Raw genomic sequence first — 9,050 nt, forward strand, 5'->3', positions numbered from 1 at the left:
CATTTGTATAATTAATTCCTTTTCCTAGGATGAAAAATAATTCTAAGTTTTTTGCCCACAAATCTAAAAATTCTCCGGGCTCTCTTTTACAGTCTAAATCAAGAAATTGGGCTGCTCTAGCATCACCTATTGGTAACCTATTTGGCATGAATTTAGCTTTAGAATTTATATGGTATTGACTATTATTGTCTTTCCATTTTTTGGATCTTGGTAAGAAACTACTTCTTTGTGCAGGCATCAAAAGAGCTTTCTTCATTTTTAGGGGTTTCAAAGGTACCCTGAGGTCCTCCTGTGTCTCCTTTATTTATATACACATGATAATTTTGATCGTTTAGATCAAGTTCTTCAAGAGCATAGACTAATTCGTCTAGTTCATTCATTCTCTTTTGTTTCAGTAAGCTCTTCGATTTTTGTTTTAGAAGTAGAGGTTTCCTCTTTATTTTTAGAGGCTTTTGAAATTTCTTCTAATTCTTCTAAATCTTGTCTATGTCTTTTTTCTAAAAATTTTGATATAATCTTTTCATCTAAGCTTCCTTCATGATAGTTTCCTTTATTTGAAATTTTTGAGGTAAAAATTTCATTTCTAATTCTTTTTCCTAATTCTTTATTAAAAACTTCAGTTTTTTCAATAAGTTTACCTATTCTGGCTGGTGAATTATTTTTAAGGGTTTTAATTTCTTCTTCTATTAGATTTATTTTAGGGCTTATATGTATTTGCATAGCTAAAAGATCGTCTAACTTATTTAGAGATCTTTCTATAAATTCTTTTCCATTCATTTTTAAACAAATTATTTTCTAGTTTAAATTCTAGATGCCAGATTTCTAGTTCTAGCTCAAAAATAATTTTCTTTTGATAAAACAAAGATTTTTTGCAGACTCCTGTAAATTGATTATAAGCATATCTTTCCTTTCGGATACCGAGTTCTTGTTTTAATTCTGGTAACATTTTTAAAGCTTGTTCTTTATCCATAGAGTTTAAGTAAATTTATTATCCTAAAATACTTGTAATTTTATAGATTTTTATATAATATTTTAATCTACTTGTGTTGTATGTAATAACAAGTTCTATATCTTTGATTTCTTTTGTTATCAAATCTCGTTCTTTTATTAACATATTGTTAATGATTAACTAGTTATTGCTTTTTGCTATAATGCTTTCTATCCAAGCTAAACTTTCTTTACGATATTTTAATATCTCTTTAAGCCCTCTTCTGTAATTAATTTCGACGTATAACCAACTTTGTCTTAATCTAATTCTACTTATGTATTCTACAGGCATATTTTAAGTGAAAAGAATTTCTGATATTTTAAATGAATTACTAACTTTGCTTCTAAACTAGAGATCAAAGTGATCAAATAATCCAATCTTTGGGGATCATTTTTTGTTTCATTCAATTGTTTATATTCTAAATAATTACTATTTAGAGCCTTCTTGACTTTTTAAAAAGTTTCTATATTTTTTAATGGTCTTCTCATAAAATATATTTAGCATCTAGGCTCTGATATCAATAAAATGGAGCTGTTTTAAAAACAGGGTGAGTATGAGAAATATTTAAATAATTAATCAGTAAAATAACCATCATCATATTCACAAGGCCAATAATCGTTATTATCAGAGTATGGCAAAAAATCATCTTCATCAGAATCTTTGTAAGAATAATCATGAATAAACCATTGTTCCAGCATAATATGATCTATGATTTTATCTAATATTTTTTCCTGTTAGTCTTTAGTTAATTTTATCACTTTTAAAATAGTGATTAATGTTTTTTCATCTAAGAAATAAGTATAATAGGGAATTTTAATCCATATGAAAGTAATAGAACCACTATTAAAAGAATATCACAATTGGTAATGGGAAACCAAAAAGCTAACTAATCTTTGTTTCTATCTATCTATCTATCTATCTATCTATCTATCTATCTATCTATCTATCTATCTATCTATCTATATATATATATATATATACACACATACATATATATGTACATATATATATATATATATATATATATATTACGCTAATAATTATAAGATCATAATAAAATATACAAACACATATAACAAAGACACATATATTATGAGAATATATGGTCACAATATATTGTTTTAAGAAAAATAAAATTAGAAAAATGCAGATGTGATTATCCAAAAATATATCTTTTGTGATTTTGATGCTAAGATAATTATTTATATTTAAATTAAATATCTTACCATATGATAGGAAAATATATCTTCTCGTTTTATTCTTTTCAAAATTCATACAGATAAAAATAAAAATTTATTTTGAAAAAAATTATGTAAGGCCGAGGAGCACCAAACAATAATTAAAGGAAATAGAGAGCCAAAATTGGGTGTCAACAATATCGTTAAAGAACTTTTCTTTAGTGAAATTATTACGATTGAGTATGTAAAGTCAAAGATAATATGTTAGATCAACTTACAAAAGACCTATCTAGAGAGGGAGTTGAGAGATTATCGAAGAAAATGAATTTACGGCGAAGGACAAGTCATTAGGCTAGTAACTCTACCTAGTAGACTACAGATACCAAGAGCTAGGTTTAAGGAGATCAAATAAAGTTGTGACTGACAGTTCAACATTGTCAATTAACTCAATCCATTCTCATGGCGAAGACAATATTCAAGAAACACAGATAAGGCTTATGGTTTGAAGCTTTTTAATAGTTTTTAAATTTGACAAGTTTGACCAAATAGTTTGATCTATATGATTAAACACTTAGGAATCACCTATGTGAGGGTGAAGTGGAAACCACTTTAAGGAGAATGATAGTAAATGCCTATTCTCTTAGCTCCCATGAAATCAGAGACAACGTTCATAGCTGAAACAAATAAAACCGTGAGAATCATAAATGGTAAAAAGTTAGTTGTGTGACTTGTGTTGTCTAAGTGTACACTAAAGTTTGATGATTAAAATTTATCGCATCTACCAATTGATCGAGTACATCCGATGCAAGTTCACTGTAGAGAGTTTAAAGAGAAACTTACTTATCCAGATGTAATTAGACTTTGCTTGTATATCACACACTTGTCCGTATATTTTTTGATGATATAACTAATCCAATTCATGTGGGAGATTGTTAGATTTTTAAGAGGTGTGAATGAAAAATAAAAAAGTTTTTTTTTCGAAAAGACTCCAAGAGAAAGATTCAATATGAAAAGCACATTTTCACTTTGGATGGTCATAACCTTTCTAATGGATTGTGACTTTTTCGAAGAATTACACCTTTTTTCAAAGAGTTGCACCTTCCTGAACCATTGCTTCTCTTAATGAAGCAACACCTTGATGACTATAAATACCTAATTTTTTTCTTAAGTAGAAAGATGAAATTTTGAAAGAAAAACATCTTCTTCTTCTTAAAACTCTAGTGTGATCTTCAAACTGTTGAGTGAGTTCATTGTTCAGAAAATTTGAGGTACCGCTATTTTCTAAAGTAAATCATTTTAACCTGGGAGAATATATTCCATTAACCTCGGATACTCGAGGAAAATAAATTCCTTAAAAGCACACCGTAAATTCGATGGACTTGATTCTATCATTTCTGTCTTCATCTCTTTTTATTAAAATTTATTTTTTACTGTTTTCGCAGAATTTTTTTTGAATTTCATATTGATGGTTCTTCCTGAACTTGTGTTTGAAGTTCTTGAAACTTTATTTTGATAGTTCATAAGTTGATTGAACTTGTGTTATAGTTATTGTGGATTAAATACAGCTTTTGTACTAGAACAATAGTAACACCCCGCAAACTCTTAGCTAAGATAATCATTCTTTATATGAAAATAGGCTCAAAACTAATGATTCATAAATGAATATAAGTATAATGTGCTTTGGATATGAATTATAGGTCATAAGAAACATCTAGCACAAAGTTGAATTGAGAGATTTTTTATCGATTGAATTTTAATATAAGTTTTTACTTGGGTCAACTTTAAATGAGTATTCGTTCTAGAATAAGAAGAGTTTTGTGACCCAAGAGTACCCATCAAATTAAAGGCCTTCGAATCTTCTATTCAAGTCATTGACCGTTTAGTAATCTGTTTGTGGAGTACAAAGTTATGGCCATTGTACCAAAAAGTAGCAATCTGACCTACTCACTAGAAATCTTTTGTGTACCCATGTGTTCTTGTGCATCAAATTGTGTGCTCCGCACATCCAACGCACAATAAAACGACGAAGAAGAATTCTCACTGGAAGCTTGTGCAGACGGGTGTGTGGCCACACATCACATTGTGCGCTCTGCATACCGCTCTACAAAAGTCCCGACTGGAATCTCTATTTAAATCGATTTCTTCCAAAAATTTCATTCTTTTGATATCCTTTGAAGCTTAGGACTGATTTTGTCTCCTCTCCTTATCCTTCAACACTAAGGTAAATTTTTCTCACGTAATTTTAAATAATTTCAGTCAATTATATCATTTGAATATGGATTCTTAATGAATTTTGCCCTTATCTTAGGATTTTCAAGGAAGTTCAATCACAATTTCAAGAACTAAATTCTCAGAGGTTCTCCCTCAGAGTTAGGTTTCTTCCTCAATTATTTCATAGCAGTCTTGAGTATGTACGAATTCAATGAGGATCCCAAAACTTTATGATTTTCTTGAATTAAAGATCATAATTAGGGTTTATAAATGCACTTTCAAATTTTCTTCCCCATTAATAAATTATGTGATTTTTTTTTTTGAAGTTTTTGTCTATTATTATGGATTTTGCATATGTTGAATTTACTTTTAGGCCTACCAAGGTCTTTTATTGCCCTATCAATTTTTATATGATTTGATGAATTATTTCTTGAAGCTTATCTTTTAAAGCATGATTTTTTAGTCTTTATGATATTATGAATTACAAACTCTATTTTTAGAAGGCATAATACATAAATATGACCCTAAACTTGACACCAAATTATAAGATTGACCTTAAACTTTGACAGTGCACATGTAGGCCATTTAACTATACAAAATCTGAATAAATAAACACTCCAATCCTACGTGGCAAAATGCGTGTATACACTCAAAAACCAAGGGCGTCGAAGTTAGAATTGAAGGGATTTTTTTTAGCTTTTGTATAGTTAAAGGGCCTACTTGTGCACTGATAAAGTTAAAAGTCATAGTTATAATGTATCTTTTTTATTAGGTGGCAGCATATGAGTGGATGACTAATTCACGTAGGCACAAGTGAGGTACATGCGTGTAAGTTGCGAAATCGAAGTGTTTGTTTGTTCAGGTTTTGTATAGTTAAAGGGTCTACTTGTATACAGTCAAAGTTTAAGGTCAATGTTATAATTTGATGTCAAGTTTAGGGTCATATTTATGTATTATGCCTTTTTAGAATCTATAAAATTATGCTCTAAGCAGTTTTTTCATAATTTATGCTATAAGTATGATGTACAATACATGTTCAGATACATGATTTTTCGCATATGATTTACGATATGATATGGGGATTAGGCTCATAATAGTACTACTATTTTACAGATATTTTGAATACAATCTCAAATCTATGATTCATATATGAAATGAGTACTAGTATGTTTTGAAAGAATTATTTAGCACCGAGAGAACAAGGGTTCAGATAATTCAAGTTCCATAATTATGTTGCCACCATAGGTTTTGTCCGCTTGTGACATAGTTTCAGGATCCTTATATAATGATTCTACACCTTGGCAGGTTAGAACAATCCTTTTCAGTGTGGGTGTATGACACTGGAAATCATGAGCTCACATGGTGTTTGTCGGTTATAAAAAAACGTTCACCTAAAGACTTCACTCTGTTTTATAGTTTACTTGATATGATCAATATATAGTTTCAAGTAGTATGATTTCAAATATGTGTGTTTGAGAAATTCTTATGGTTTTTAACTGAAGTTACTCTCAGATTGATATTTACATTTATAAAAGTCTCATTTTAGTATTTTTATAAAATTATGATATAGATTTAATTTCAGTTATATAGCTTTGTTTTTTCATATTTTTCAGAAAGACTATTTTGAAATAGAGCCTCCTATTTTTAAGACTAGTTTATTTACAATACTCTGTTTTCAGATTTTCTTAAGATTTAATATTTAATTCAACTTATGACCTCTTATTGTTTGATTAGTCATTGAGCTTCTCAGTTGTTTAGATTCAGTTTTAGTATGTATGTCATTTTCTTAAATTGCTTAGCCCTTGCCTTACATACTTAATACCTTCTCTGTACTGACGTATAATTTCTACGATACATTCTTTCATTGATGTAGCTTACAAATGTGCAGATACTTATCAGACTATTTTCATCATTCCAGAGAATCCGTCAGTAGTCCAGTTATTAGTTTGTTCATTTGCATAAAGTTAGTCATATTCAATTATAATAGAGGTTTCATAGACAAACAATCAAGTTGAGTCATATATAATTAGTTTTCAAAAAATTCATTGTCTTAGTCAATGAAAGTTTTATATTCCTTTTACCTTTATCTTTATTACAAAAGTTAGCTCATAGTTTTAGCTTCAGCATCAGTATTACACATGTTATTCTATAGTTAAGCCATGCCAAATTATGATTACGTCCAAGATATAGACTCAAACGTGACAATACACTACTAAAAAAATTAAAAAAACCGATCACAAAAAATCGATCCAACATTGTGGTCGGAAAAAACCGACCACTATTTTTTTTATAATTGACATCTTTATTATAGTCTAATTCCTAAATTACTTTGTACTAAATGTCTCATCTTGATAGTTTATTTTACTCTTGCATCATAGGAAGTTTGTCAAGTTGTAATAACGAAGCTGTAGTTGTGAATATAACATCCAGTCTTCAAAAGACACCGAATGGCGTTAGAATAAAAGTTGTCTATGCTAGAAATCTCACGTTCACAAATATTAAAATGAGGAATGTGGAGTATCCCATACTCATTGACTATATATACATAGTGAAGGTATATTAATGACATAAGATAATGCAATCGATAATTCATCTGATATTTGTGAAATACATTGTATATTATTATGGTGTAGTAAAATCGTGTATTTGATGTTTATAGTACGTATTTGAAAGCTGATAGACAATTTAATAGATGTATATATACGTATATCTCTTGTAGTGACGTATGCAGTAATCAAAAGCCAAATAACTAAATCTATATATCAAAATATTTTGAATGATACGTTGATATATATCATACTATTGATAAAATAAATATACTATTTTGGGTCAATGTAGACACATGTATGTTGTTGAAGTTGTAATAACGTAAGACTAGTATTACGAGGTATATATATATATAATATCGTATTTAAAAACTAATTAACCAAAAATTTATCGTAATTTGCAAAATTCATTGATATTATTATACGATTGAGGAAATATACTACTCGTGTTAATGTGATGATAAAATAACTACTTATCTGATTTATATATATACGAATTGTATTAAATTAATTGGATGTTGTCTGAGTCCCATACACAGTGTATCTACTGTGTATTTATATATATACGAATTGTATTAAATTAATTGGATGTTGTTATAAATATTAGAGAATTTATTAAAATTTTAATTTGTTAAAAATTAATTTTAATTTATCAACTTATTTTTGTAATTTATTAATTTATTAATTGTAATGTATTAAACTTTAATTTCAAACACTATTTTTTAAAATTATTACGAAAACCGACCATATGTGTGGTCGATTTTCTGAAAATATTTTTGAAAATCGACCACATGTGGTCGATTTTTGTAGTAATTAAAAAATATATATAATTCATTAATCCGACCCTTACTACATAATAAAATACAAAACAAACACAAAACACCCCTCAAAATTCCCGTCCAAACACAACAACTCCAAAACCCTCCAATCACACACTTTAACGTTAAACACACACAACACACACTTGAACGGATCCAGCGATGGCGACAGAGCTCGGCCATCTTCTCCGGCGAATCCAACTTGTGAGTTGTTCTCTTTATGTGTTTGGGTTTATGTACATGTCTTTATCTTTATGTGTTTGGGTTTATGAATTGGGGTTTTTCTTTTTTTTTTTCTTGGCTATGTAGTTGTTGAGATTTGATCTTGTTAGTTACATTTTGTTGATTCATCATTAAGACTTAACCATACCTAATGCTTATATATTGGTAATTTTTTTTTTATTTTTTTCTTATTTATGAATTGAGATTTTCTTGTTTATGCTACTAGTAATTGTTGAGATCTCTTATTTGGTTGAGTTGTGTTAAAAGATTGAATCTTTAAGAAAAGATTGAGCAAGACCTTAGCTCAATTTTACAAAAAATGCATTGTCGTTTTTACTATTCCTTTTTGATTTTTTTTTTGGGGAACAAATTATTGTAATTATTTAAGCGAAAGATTATTCTTTCTAATAATTTTACTATTTGACAGATTCTGAATTTGGTAAAAGGATTGCTTTGCTATTTTCTCCGGTGACCGCTTATCTCTTTCACTTTAATTTAAGCCAAGTAAAGGTAAGTTGATTTCTCTCTATTTTCTTACAATGAAGTTTTAAATGTAGTTTAGTTTGGGATTGTTCGCTGTAGAAGGCTTTGAAAGCCATAGAAATTTTGTGATAATTATATGGTGTGAGAGGGACATGCGACGCCTCTACTTATATTTGCTTTGTTACAGTTGTTCAATTGTTTGACTTATTATACTATAAATGAATATGTTGCTTGCAAGTAAATAAGTGTAGTAACTTAGCTTGAAGGTGAACTTTTATTTTTAATTTTATTGAAGCGTAGATACTTGAAATGTGAACTTATTATTGTGAATTTTGGTATGCTTGATAATTTTGAATGTGGTTTAGTTTGGTGACTTGGGTGGTGACTTAGTGAGTTGAAATTGATTAAGTGTAGGTACTTGAAATATCAATTTATCATTTTGAAGGTAGTTTAGTTTGTTGTTTTAGGAGGTAACTTTGTGACTTGAAAATGTTGAAGTTTAGATACTTGAAAATGTTGAAGTTTAGTCACTTGAAAATGATTAAGTGTAGGTACTTTAAAGGTGAATTTTTTGTTTTGAATGTAATTAAGTTTGGTGACTTGG

This window comes from Capsicum annuum, chromosome 9 (assembly GCF_002878395.1).
Source record: "Capsicum annuum cultivar UCD-10X-F1 chromosome 9, UCD10Xv1.1, whole genome shotgun sequence".
Classification (NCBI taxonomy): domain Eukaryota; kingdom Viridiplantae; phylum Streptophyta; class Magnoliopsida; order Solanales; family Solanaceae; genus Capsicum; species Capsicum annuum.